General features: G+C 39.4%; 1 long non-coding RNA gene across 1 annotated transcript; it reads right to left on the bottom strand.

Annotated features, from left to right (window-relative positions):
- Positions 1-2207: 2207 nt before the first annotated feature.
- LOC135321072 (uncharacterized) lies at positions 2208-7095 on the bottom strand. Its single transcript, XR_010380496.1, has 3 exons — positions 7077-7095; positions 6673-6741; positions 2208-2269 (listed from the first exon to the last, which is right to left on the bottom strand). It is a non-coding gene; the product is annotated as an uncharacterized LOC135321072 (long non-coding RNA).
- Positions 7096-13266: the final 6171 nt, after the last annotated feature.

Here is a 13266-nt window from a genome sequence, read left to right as displayed (position 1 = left end):
AGAGAGGAAAAAGAGCTGTTCTGTTGCAAGTTTTGTGCATGATTTTGTCAATATTAACTATGAAGTGTGGAGCTGGCCATGAGCTGCTGAGCTGGAGCAGAGCCCTGATTACATTTGCTGCACCTCTTCCCAGAAAAATATGTGGCTACTTAGCATTTATATTGCACTTTTCGTCTCTAAACCACCTTACAGAACTTCTCTGATTAATTCCCCCAATGCCCTGGCAAAGTAGTTATTACTCCACACTATTAGCTTTTTTATGAAAGCTTTTGATGGTTGTTTCCACTGCGGGCGAGTGAACTGCATTCGCCAAAGAGAATTTCTCCAAAGACTCATGTCCAGAGTCAAAGAATAATTACCATCTAAAACTTTAATGTTTCCCTTTTTTTTTTTCAGAGAAAAAAAGCCTTATAACTAATTCAAGTGGTGAACATATTGTCCCTTTTCCAGTCAAGGATAAGAATGTCCGAATGAAGGAAAGCACTGTATCATCAATATGAGATTTCACCCTAGTCTCATCACTGCTACCACACCAGAGGTCTCTCCCCTAAAATAACAGCATTGTTGTGTCCTCAGAATAAAGAAAACCCAGGAGACAAATGAGATGGGCAGGCTGCTAAAACAGGAGGACCTTATAAATTAGGATTCTCTCATACATTAAGGGGCTGACATTTTTTATTTAAAAACTAAGCATCTGTGTCTCTTCATTTAATCACATTTTATGAACCAGCTATTCCTTATAACATTTCAATTAGTGGTGAAATTTAGGGCAAAAAAAATGGTAGAGAAGTTATGCTTTCATGAGTAATTGTCACATTTTCCTGTATATAATTCAAGTTTGAGCATCTTAACTGCACTCTTTCCTTTTTTAAAAGAAGAAAAATATAGCACATTTTTTAGATCACAAAGATATTTACTACATGACTACCATACAATATGTAATAAAATATGAGTGTTCCAAGAGAAAGGGCACACATTAAGATGCATCCCAGGGAGAAGGAGAGCAGAGCAGGTAGAAGAGTCAAGAGGTAGAATCCTAAGTGTCATGTCAGTGCCAGGAGAGGCCCAGACACACCAGCATCGTCAGGGAGAGGCCTGGCTCCTTCACAACATTCATTTTTCTGCTTTTATGTTTATTTGTCTTTATCTTAGAGATTACCAGCTGAAGAGATACATATGACAGGCATTTCACAATGCATGTTTTATGACTGAAAAAGTTTCACATTTGAAATAATCATCCAATATTTTCAGCTTAAAAAAAAAAGATTATTCTATGGTATGTGGGAAGCAGTAAGTTAGAATTAATGTATCACATGCCATTTCCAAAATCCTTTCCGCAGATCTAGGAGGATGTTTTCAGTGATGTCTCAATGCCAGCTTTTTAAAAACAATCTCTACTTATAGCCACTTTATGTAAGGGGATTCATCACTGTTCTGTTACCTAATGCATTTTAGTACAGTTTAGAACTTAGGAAGAAAAGATTGATAGTGAGAACTAAAATAAAAAGTCTAATGAGCATATTAGGCCAAATTATCTCCTAACAGGAAAACTTATCATTTTTATTAAAAAGAGTTTAATTCGGGTTGTTGGGAGGAGCAAAGGTAGGGTATTATTCCAGGAGAAGTGTGTGTCCATCTTAGAAGAGGTGGGAGGCTCAGGTGAACAAGAAGGGAAGAGAAGGTGTATTGCTAGTCTGCAGTTCAGAGAGAGCGGCTACTGCCAACAAAAGCTTAAAGTCACCCACTGCCTACCAGATGAAGCTGAAACCTTTTATCTGGGTAGGGGAGATATTCATTTACTCACATTGCATTCAGAAGTGGCCAGAGAGCTGAGTATTTTTTCCTTTCTGTAAGACTGACCTATCTTCCTCATCAAGCTTCCACCTAGGTGAGTAGCATGGATAACTTAGATTTGCAGTTAGTAATATTTTAAGCCCTTTAGTATTAAACAGTCAGTTTAAATGATTACATTTAAATATCCAGTCTATTCAGAGTTAGCCTTATAGCACAGCTAGTTTCCTTGATCTCTTTTGGATGACTCAGATCTTTTAACCAACTTTCAGTCTTTCAGATTTTGTTCCCTCACTTCCAACTTTCCTGAGGTGGTCACTGTATAGATAAAAGGGACTTACTGTGCCCTCCTGGCAAGAGCAAGGAGGGGGCCTGGGACCGTCATGACATCCTCTGAATCCAGTGATCCTTGCTGCTGAGTGGCTGGAATGCGTGATCCCAGAGGTGCAATATCAACATAGTCTAGTTCACACTCACTCTATTTATGATAGAATAACATGTCAGAATGCTGAAAATAATAATAACAAAATAATAACAGAATGTCCAAGTTATCCTGCAGGGGCACTGAGCCTAAACTGTGAGTCAGGTAACTAGAGCATGCACAGAAGAGGAAATTTTGACCTGAAATAACACCTGGAACCAAAGTTTCTCCCCACCATGGAACCAAGCACTGGGATACAAGCAGAACTGGAAAGCTGGAACTTCAGAAGGAGGGTCTGTGATTCAGGAAGACCTGGTGTTAAAGTCCTTTTTCATATCTTACCATAAATCGTCTTGTTTAAAGTCCTTCCAGTCAAAATCAGTCCTGCCAGCACGTCCTTATTCTAACCCATCCTTCCCTAACTCATAAAAGTCTGACCTAGCCCCAGATTAGGGAATTAGATTTGACCCTGCCTCCCGTCTCCTTGCTGGTCGACCTCAAAGATCTTTCTTTTCTCAAAGCCAGTGCCATAGTGTTGGCTTCTATGTGCATCAGGCAGCAAGCCCTTGCGCAGTAACACAACTGGCCATATCTGGCTGTTTGGAGGTGATATGAGATCTTCCACCTCTAGGCCTGTGGTCCCAGCTGTTTGTCTGCAGTCAAGATGGCCCTACAGATGGTAATCTCTGTGTTCTTACCCCCGGCCTCTGTCAGGTCCCATCACAGTTGGTACATCCATATCCCCTTCCTGGGGCAAAAAGGAATTCCTACATCCCTTGCTTACCACTCCAAATCCACAGGAAACCAGAAGGGCTGCTACAGGCTTGTCCATTCCCACCACTGCTGCTGGGGCACCATCTAAACTTTCCATGCTGCAAGGCTGCTTTTAAATCTTGCCGTGTCATAGCATAACTGAGAAAGTTACTAGTAGAACCAGTCATTTGGGCTTCCACAAAGCTCTCTGGATAGTTCTGTAAGGTCAGATGCCTGACCTTCCTGGTTTCCCTTCTTTCCTAACCCCTGTGGAGAGGACAGAGGGACGTCAGACTTTTCTTTCTCTTTGTCAATGCTCTGGTTCCTTTCATAACAGACATAAAACTTGATTATTTGTTCTGCACACTGGAGTAAACTGGAGGAGATTTGGGGACATCTATATGTGTCTTGCTGAAAAAAATTCATTACATTGTTTTTAGAATATATAATTGTAATGAATAAAATCGCCAAGTATTAAGTTATTAAAATTTGAATTTGTATAAAAACACAAATATTTTCCAGTCTTTTAAGAGAAACTTGAACTTGACTTTATGTGCATAAATTTTATGTCAGCTTCTATCCCTAAAATAGCCACAAGCAATTTCTGATCAAGTCTTTAGTGACGACCCCTCCAAATTCTAGAAAGTTGACATTGATGAGAACGTTTATCTCACAAAAGAGTGATAAAATTTAAAATAATTTTCTACATCAAATATTTTACAACCATTCAAAATTTTGGAATTTTATAAAACATAATAGTTGAAATAATGACATTAAAAAAAAAGACTCTATCAGTTCTTTTTTTTCCTTTCATGGACAAATGTAACATTGAAATCTAGGGTGATAATGCAAAAGCACCTCAAGTCCAATCAAACTTTTTCCCACTCCAAGTATTCAAACTAATGGTAAAGTTAATTTGCAGAAGGCACATGCATTATTAAAGCAGTCACTCCCCCTATAGCTTGGGCACCATAAAATGGTACATCTGCTGCACTTGGGCAAAAATATCCGACGTATAGAAATTAGCCATAACCGGGTCTACTGGGAGTCTGTAACAGGACTCCCCACCTCTGAACCCTGACCTCAGGCCCTCAGGTCTCATCCATGCTCCTCAGCACCTGGAAGATGAGCTCCCCAACACCTCTGCATTTCCCTTCAGCATCAGAGGCTATAATGTGTTCACAATGGGCAGCAACACACCCTGCCCATCAACTGGCTGATGAAGTTCATGCTCAAATGCAGAGCATCTCCTAAGCCAAGCACAGGGAGAGTGCTTGATTCTATTTTGCTCAGGCCCCAGACAAAATTTTTCATGTTTTGATGCTAACTAGCCAGGAGCCACAGCTACCAGCCAAGGGGTAAGGCCCCCTCAGGTCATGCAAGGTGTTCCCGAAAACCAAGGGTCAGGAGATGCCTCTAACCCACTGGTTAACACAGGTTAGGAAGCCCGATTCTACCACATTCTTGATTCTTATTTGGGCAGCAAGCCTTCAGGCCTAGACAACAAATGGGACAGGGGCATCTTTTAAACCTTGTAGCAAAACCCTGTGATCTGCAGCCTCCGGGCTCTGTTCTCAGCCTGATAAAAGAATTCAGAAAGCTGTCCTCCTTTTAGGAAAAGAACTTGGCTTTCAAGCTTATTGTCTTGTTGCTAAATCCTATTTTGGATTTCATAAGCTAAATATTAACAACTTGCTTTTCATTTGCATTTCAACCTTAAGAATTCTAATGTCTCTTCTCCCAAGGAAGTTGTATGCTCTGGCTGAGTACAGAGAAAATCAAGTACATGGAAATAAAAGAGAAAAGCTTATTACTATTTTTCAATACCTTAACCTGGACATTCAATGCCCCCTAAGAAGTAGCCTCAACCTAACTCTCTAACTTCACCTCTCCTTACTCTTCTCTATGTAAGAATGTCACTAATCTACATAACACGGCATTTCTTGAACAGATACTACACAAATCACCTTTGCTCATGCTATTCATCCTGCTGCGAAAGCCCTTCCCTTCCTGTCTCCAGCACTCAAATAAAGCTATTCTTTCCCTACAAGATTCGTCTTTTGCTGAGTCTCTGCCCACATTTGCTCCATAAAGTTGATGCACCTCTTTCTCCTCTGAACCCCTCCAGTGTTCTGCACATCTCTCCCACACCTCCTGTACTTTACCTTGTGACACAGTGAGTTTTGCAGGTTTCTGCCCCTCACACCAGCTTGTGAGTTCCTTGGCAAGAGTGATGATGTCCTGCTACCTTCGTGTCTACTCAATACCCATAGACTCAAGTTTGAAATGAATCAGGGTAGCAGTATTAGTGAGAAGCAGGTTTAGCTACATATAAAGAAAAAATAATAGTAGCTTAAACACAAAGGGGATTAAACACAAAGGGTGTATCTCTCACATAACAGAGTCCAGAGTCAGGGCTGTCTGTCTGGGGTTAGGCAGTCCAGGGCAGGGATTTTTGCTCCATGAATTATTTGGGATCTCGATTCCTTGTAGTTTCCTGCTCTGCCTTCCTCAGAATCTGACTTACATGCTCAAGGACACCTTGTGGCTGCTCCTTGTCATATATGAATTATAGGCAGCCAGGAGGAAAGAGCACAAAGAGCACACTGATGTCTCCAAAAACAAAATCTATTTTAAAAATAAGGAAAACACACACACACACACACACACACACACACACACACACACACACACACTATACCTGACAGAAGAAAGAAGCCACAATTTGTATCCAGTGTTTCAGGGAGTGAAGGGACACAAGAGGGACTGTCACAGACAACCCAGGGGAACCAAGGATTCAAATTATTGGCTTTAGTATTTCTAAGTCCAGATCAGAAATACATAGAAACTACTTATGGCAGAATTTTCCACACAGAAAGGAGGCTCTCTGGGCTGCCTGAGTAGTCAGAAGGGAGGCAAGAGAATCAGAGACTAGTGAGTGCCCCTGATAACTACCCTCTCTCAACTGAAAGAACCCACCATAATTTGAGGGATATGAGAGCAGAAAAAATCTGAACCTTGCTTCCTAAATGAAGTCCTAGAAATTAATGACATACTGCAGTGGTGGAGCAGAAACAGTGACCAGAGAGAGAGAGAGCTTCAGAAAGCCCTGCTGAGTTCTCGTGACCCAGTGTGGTTTGGAAGAGTATCAAAAATTCTCCCTCTACCAGACTCTAGGGAGGCTCAGTGTAGCAGAAAAAGCCCAAGGACCTGAAGAAGCTTGGATGTGAGTCAGATTGAGGGAACAGAGAGTATCTTCTAGAACATGCAACTGAATCCGTTTGGGGAAGTCTGTATTTCATGGATGGTATCAAGGATAGAATTTAATGACTGAGACAGGTAGGAATGCACCAGTATGGCTGAGACAGGCAAACACCATTGTAGACCAATGACAGCCAAAAATAAGATGTCCCTTTCCTGTGGGTTATGGGAGATAGTCCAAAACTTAGGGACGACCTCCCTGTAAAAAGAAATTAATTCAAAATGAACTGAATGGTGCTCAAGTTAAATACTAAATTCAGTTTTTTAAAAAGTAGTTACATTTTGAATACACATTGTCTTTAAACAATCATACCCATATTATCAATGATAAAAGTATCTAACTGATCCTTCCAAGAAAGGGCTGGATGAGGTGATGGTGTGCCTGAGCTGAGAAGGCTTCACAAAGTGGTATTAAATCCAAACATGAGGACTGAATAAAAGCTTACTGTGCTGACAAACTGGAGTCACAGGAAGACTTCTTGGCAGAGCACCCATGCATGTAGAGGTGGTAGCTCCTGGAAGGGGATAGAAGAGCCCTGTGAGGGAAAGGATCAGAGCTCCTTGGGTCTTTCTTATCCTTCTCCTTCTGTGGGTTTTCTCTAGTCACACTCCGGATTTTTATTTTAATTCAGAAGTGCTAGTTCCTTAGTAGTATACTAAGTGACTCTCAAGAAACAAAATCTTGATGGCTTTTTTTTTTTTTTTTAAAAAGGGAAGTGCCTTGGATACTGGCAAAAACAAGTTAGATATTTCTGCTTACGGAGTCTGTTGGGGTGCTTAATCTCTTCCTGAACTAAGGAAAAGAGACAAGATCAAATTGAATGCATTAGCCCCCTCAGCCCAGTCTTACCTGGATGGGCAGCAGATAGTTCCAGACTGATTCCCTCCAGCACTGCTTGGGAGGTGCTCTTACACATCACCCTGCCCAAAGGGCTCGACAGACAACACTGGGCCTGATTTAAGCTGGTTTGATTTGATCCTCTGTTATCTGTCAGGTGTGGGAACCCACAGAGAAAGCAGAAATGCTTAACACTCGTATTAGTTTGAGAATTTCGTTATGTGCTACCATAATAAAACACCACAGACAAGGTAGCTTCAGCAGAAGAAATTAATTTTCTCATAGTTCTGGAGGCCAGAAGTCCAAGATCAAAATGCCAACAGGTCTGGGTTCCTCTGAGGCCTCTCTCCTTGGCTTGCAGATACATTTTCACATGGTCTCTTCTCTGTGTGTGCCCATCCTCAATGTTTCTATGTCCAAGTTTCTTCTTTTAAGAACACAAGTAAGATTGGATTTAAGCCCCTAATGGCCTCATTTTAACTTAATCACCTCTTTAAAAGTTCTCTTTCCAAATAAAGTCACCTTCTGAGGTATTGGGGTTAGGACGTCTTCATACGAATTTTGAGGAGACACAATTCAGCCCACAAAAATATTACTGAGTGGTTACATTTTGCCAGAGGTTTTGAGTATTTCTGTAACTGTTTGTCCAGCAATTCAATATACCATCCTCGAGTACCAAGAATGTGGGGAAACATACCATAGGCATGGTTGACAGTAAACACACTGTTTTCATGTCATACTCATTCTTCTAACTTTTACTTCAAAAGGTCAAATAAATATATTCCATGAGTTCACAGGTGTACACACTCACAGAGATATCAATTTACAGCCAAGCAATATTTAAAATGAAAACAATCCTGAAATACACCTTAATGGGATAGAAGACTCTTGAAAAAGCTATCTGCTAAAAGACAGTAAATTAAACATGTATTCCTCTCCACAGCTGCCAAAATCCCTAAAATAACAGTAAAGGAAAAAGAGTTAAACCATCAAAAAAGACAAAAGGGCAAAGAGAACATAAAAAGACAATGGTTAAGTGATGATGAAAAATTCTAGAAGATGGAGAACAGAAGAGTGAGTGGTCGCTGACTACTCTGGTTATCTATGGTAGTGTTACAAACTACCTCAAAACTTAGCAACTTAAAACAACTAGTTTTTTATGCTCATGAATTCTGCAAGTAAGGAATTTGGAAAGAACATACAAGGAGGACTTGTTTCATCATAATGACAGAAACCTCAGCTGGGAAGACTCAAAACCTGGGATGATTCAACAACTGTGGACTTGAACTATCTGGAGGCTTTGTGACTCATGTCTGGGAGTTAATGCTGACTGTTTGCTGGGACCTCAGCTTGGGCTGTCTGCTGGAATACCTGCATATGAATTTTCTACATGCTTCCTCAGAGCATGGCAGGATAGTCCTTTTACGTGGCAACTCAGGATCAAAAGACAAGTGTCCTAGTAGAACCAAGTAGAAGGTTTATCATCTTTTTTGATCTAGCTTTGGAAGTCTCTTAGCTTGTTTGACCACTCTACTAGTCAACCAGTCATTGAGGTCTACCCACTCATACTGAAGAAGGGAAAGCATAGACCTCTCCAGATCTTTCATTGGGAAGAGTGTTAAAGTACTTTCAGACATGCTTTAAAACCACTACATTGACTTAGTGGAGTTTTAAAGTTTGTAAAGGAGGGTGCAAATGAAAACAAGACAATCAATGCTCCAGTAAATCTCAGGAATTAAATACACCAGCTACCAAGGTGAGGGGATAGAGGACAGAGATGAAAGGTGAACCCTAGAACAGGAAGACTGGATGAACCTCTGTATAAATAGTACTTAGACTCCCAAGACCCTTTCCCCAGATTGTATAGATAGACCATCAACTCATTCTCATCCTAGCAGGAGAAGGGAGGTTTTCTTTCTAGGGCACTGGATCTCAAAGTGTGGAGTCCCCAAGATAATTTCAGGGAGTCTATAAGGTCAAAACTATCTTTACAATAATATCAGAATATTATTAGCCTTTTAAAGGCTCATTAGTGTACAGTTGAGTTTTCCAGAGAATATATGCAGAGCAGATATGAGAACCCAGCTGTTTTCTATTAAGCTAGATATTTAAATAATTTGAAACTCATGGAGATCAAGATGGCAGAGTAGGAGGACTCTCTCCATGAATATAACAAAAATACATCTACATTTGGAGCAATTCTCACTGAAAACTAACTGGACACTGGTAGAAAGACATACGACCAAGGCTATAAGAAAGATCCACACGGAATCAGGTAGGAAGGGAAGCAAAGCAGTCAGGTCGGGACCTGTGCTCCCTGGGAAGGAACACAGAAGAGGAGAGGGATCCTCCCGGTGGAGTGAGAGGTTCAAACCACATACTGGGCACCCTAGCTCTGGGGTCCAATACCAAGAAGAAGACTTAGCTGGTTAGAAACCCAGTGGTACCACCAGGACTTGCTTATTCCTGAAACAAGGTAGAAAAAGCAGATTGAAACTACACTGGACTCTTAATGGTTTCCTTTGACCATCCCGGCATACACCATAAGCTTAACCAAGCACCCACTCCAGCCTCGCTTGCTTCACAATGCAGCTCCACAGGGGAGCAAGGGCTGCCATGGGTGAGGATAGTGCTCAGTCGTGAGGGACAGGGCCAGCCCAGACTCAGAATGGCATCCGAATGGTGTGAGGGCAGCAATGACTGGCGCTTACTGAGGTAGTATATCAGAAGTAGTCTAGAGCTCTGACTGGGGCCAGGATCACTATAGCCAGCACCCACATCCGCATTGAGTGCTCACTGCAGCACCTCTTGCTCCTTCTGGGGCAAGGGTGCTAGTGCTGGGAAGGGGGAAATCAGACACTTAGAGGGAATAGAGCTGGCTTGGACCTGAACTTCAGGGCTCTGCTCAAGCAACTTGGGATCTGGCTGTTCCCCCAAAAGATTGATGCCAGCCACTGAGCAAAGAAGCAGCCCTGATTCATACCTGGCTCCAGCCCTAGCACCTCCATCTCTAGCCCTGCACCTAACAAGATTATAGCTGCCAGCACACCATAGAGAAAGATGTGACTTGTGCTCACTTCAGATACAGCTCTACACCACTGGGCACATGTAGACTGCATAGGACACTTTCACACAAGGATATCCCTTCAAGGCTGGAATAGGTAACTGTTTCACTTAATTTCATAGGGATAGAGAAAGGTAAGCAAGACAAGAAGACAGGAAAATGTTTCAAGTGAAGAACAAGAAAAAAAAAAGACAAAACAATTAATGCAACAGAGGTAAGTAATTTACCAGATAAAGAGTTCAAAGCACTGGTAATAAGAATGCTAACTCAATTAGGGAAAAGAACAAATAAACACAGTGAGAATTTTAGCAAGGAACTAGGAAATGTAAAAAGAACCAGTCAGAATTGAAAATACAGTAACAGGAATTTAAAACATGTCAGAAGGAATTAACAACAGACTAGGTGATAGAGAAGTACACACCAGCAATGTGGAAGGTAAAATAATGGAAATCACCCAATCAGAACAGCAAAAAGAAAAACAAGTTTTAAAAATGAGAACAGTTTAAGGGACATTTGAACAACATCAAGCATACCAAAATTCATATTATAGGGGTCCCAGAAGGAGGAGAGAGAGAAAAAAGGGTTGAGAATGTATTTGATGAAATTATGGCTAAAAGGTCCCCAAACCTGAAGAAGAAAACAGATATCTGGGTACAGGAAGCACAGAGGGTACCAAACACAATGAACCCAAACAGGCCCACACCAAGATATAATTAAAATGGTAAAAGTTTAAGAGAGAATTCTAAAAACAATAAGAGGTTAAAGAAGGGTCATATGCAAGGGAACCCCAATAAAGCTATCAGCTGATTTCCTACAGAGAGTTTGCAGGCCAGAAGGAAGTGGCATAATATATTTACAATGCTGAAAGGAAAAAATCTGTAACCTAGAACACTGTACCAGGCAAGAATATCACTTAAAACTGAAGGAGAGATAAAGGATTTCTTAGGCAAACAAAATCTAAAAGGGTTAATCAATACTAAAGCTACCCCAAAAAGAAATGTTAAAAGGTCTTCTCTAAGTGGAAAAGAAAAGTCTGTAACAAGAAGTAAGAATCTATGGGAAAGGAAAAAATCCCACTAGTAAAGGTAAATATACAGTAAAGGTTGTGAATCAAACATATAAATAAGCAAATATGAGGATTAAAAGACAAAAAGCTATAATATCAAACTATAACTATAACAAACAGTAGTAGGATAAACATGAAGATGTAAAATATGACATTAAAAAACACAAAATGCCAGGGAGGGGAATAAAAAATGTAGATCTTTTAGAATGCATTTGAACTTACATGACTACCAGTTTAAAACAAGTAATAGTAATAAGAAAACATATGAACACCATAATAACCTCTAATCAAAAACCTACAATGTATAAACAAAAAAACTAGAGAGAAAGAATCACAAGCTTACCACTAAAGAAAATTATCAAACTATAAGGGAAGTAACTAAAAGAAGGAAAGAAAGAGAACTACAAAAACAATCAGAAAACAAGTAATAAAATGGCAATAAGTACATATCTATCAATAATTACTTTAAATGTAAATGGATTAAATGCCCCAATCAAAAAATATAGGGTGACCAATTTGATAAAAAAAAAAAAAAAGACCTATCTATATGCTGCTTACAAGAGACTCACTTCAAAGCTAAAGACACACATAGACTGAAAGTGAGGGTTTGGAAAAAGATATTTCATGCAACAGAAATGATAAGAAAGCATAAGTAGCAATATGTATATCAGGAAAAATAGATTAAAACAAAGTCTATGCCAAATGACGAAGAAGGGCATTTTATAATGATAAAGGGATCAATACAATAAGAAGATATAATATTCATTAACATATATACACCTAACACAGGAGCAACTAAATATATAAAAGCAGTAACAAATAAAAAGGGAGAAATCAACAATAACACAATAATAGTAGGAGACTTAGTGTAACACCCCACTTACAACAATGAACAAATCACCCAGATAGAAAATCAATAAGGAAACAGTGGCCTTAAATGATACAATAGACCAGTTGGACTTAATTGATATCTAGAGAACATTCCATCCAAAAACAACAGACTACACATTCTTTTCAAGTGCACATGGAACATTCTGCAGGATAGACCACATGCTAGGCCACAAAACAAGTCTCAACAAATTTAAGAGGATAGAAATTATACCAAGCATTTTTTCTGGCCATGTTGGTATGAAACTAGGAATCAATTACAGGAAGAAAAATGGGAAAAACACAAACATGAGGAGACTAAACAACATGCTCTAAAAAACCAATGGGTCAATGAAGAAATCAAAAAGGAAATCAGAAAATACTTTGAGACAGATGAAAATGAAAACACAACTTTCCAAAATCTCTGGCATGCAGCAAAAACAGGTCTAAGAGGGCACATCATAGCAATATAGGCCTACCATAAGAAACAAGAAAAAAAATCTCAAACAACCTATTATCTAAAAGAATTAGTAAAAGAAGAACAAAGCCAAAAGCCAGCAGAAGGGAGGAAAAACAAAGATCAGAGCAGATATAAATAAAATAGAGACCAAAAAAAACAATAGAGAAGATCAATGAAACCAAGAGCTGTTTTTTTTTTTTAAGATAAGTAAAATAAGCCTTTAGATAGGCTCATGAAAAAAAAAAAAGAGAGGACCCAATAAATAAGAAATGAAAGAGGAGAAATAACAACTGATATCACAGAGACACTAAAAATCGTAAGTGAATACTATGAACAGTTACGTGTGAACAAATTGGACAACCTAGAAGAAATGGATAAATTTCTAGATACATACAACATTCCAAGACTGACAAAAAATAGATAATCTAAACAGACCAATCACTAGCAGTGAAATTGAATATGTAATCAAAAAACTTCCAGCAAACAAAGGTCCAGGAACAAATGACTTCATAGGGGAATTCTACCAAACATATAAAGAAAATGTAATACTTACCCTTCTCAAACTATTCCAAAAATTGAAGTGGAGGGAATACTCTCAAATTCATTCTAAGAAGCCACCATTACCCTGATCCTAAAAACAGGCAAAATCACTACAAAAAAATTAATTACAAGCCAATGTTGCTGAAGAATAGAGATTCAAAAATCCTTAACAAAATATTAGCAAATCAAATCCAACAATATATGG

This window comes from Camelus dromedarius, chromosome 3 (genome assembly GCF_036321535.1).
Source record: "Camelus dromedarius isolate mCamDro1 chromosome 3, mCamDro1.pat, whole genome shotgun sequence".
NCBI classification, from domain to species: Eukaryota; Metazoa; Chordata; class Mammalia; order Artiodactyla; family Camelidae; genus Camelus; species Camelus dromedarius.
The sequence above is the reverse complement of the archived record's forward strand: the minus strand, read 5'-3'. Positions and strand labels throughout refer to the sequence as shown.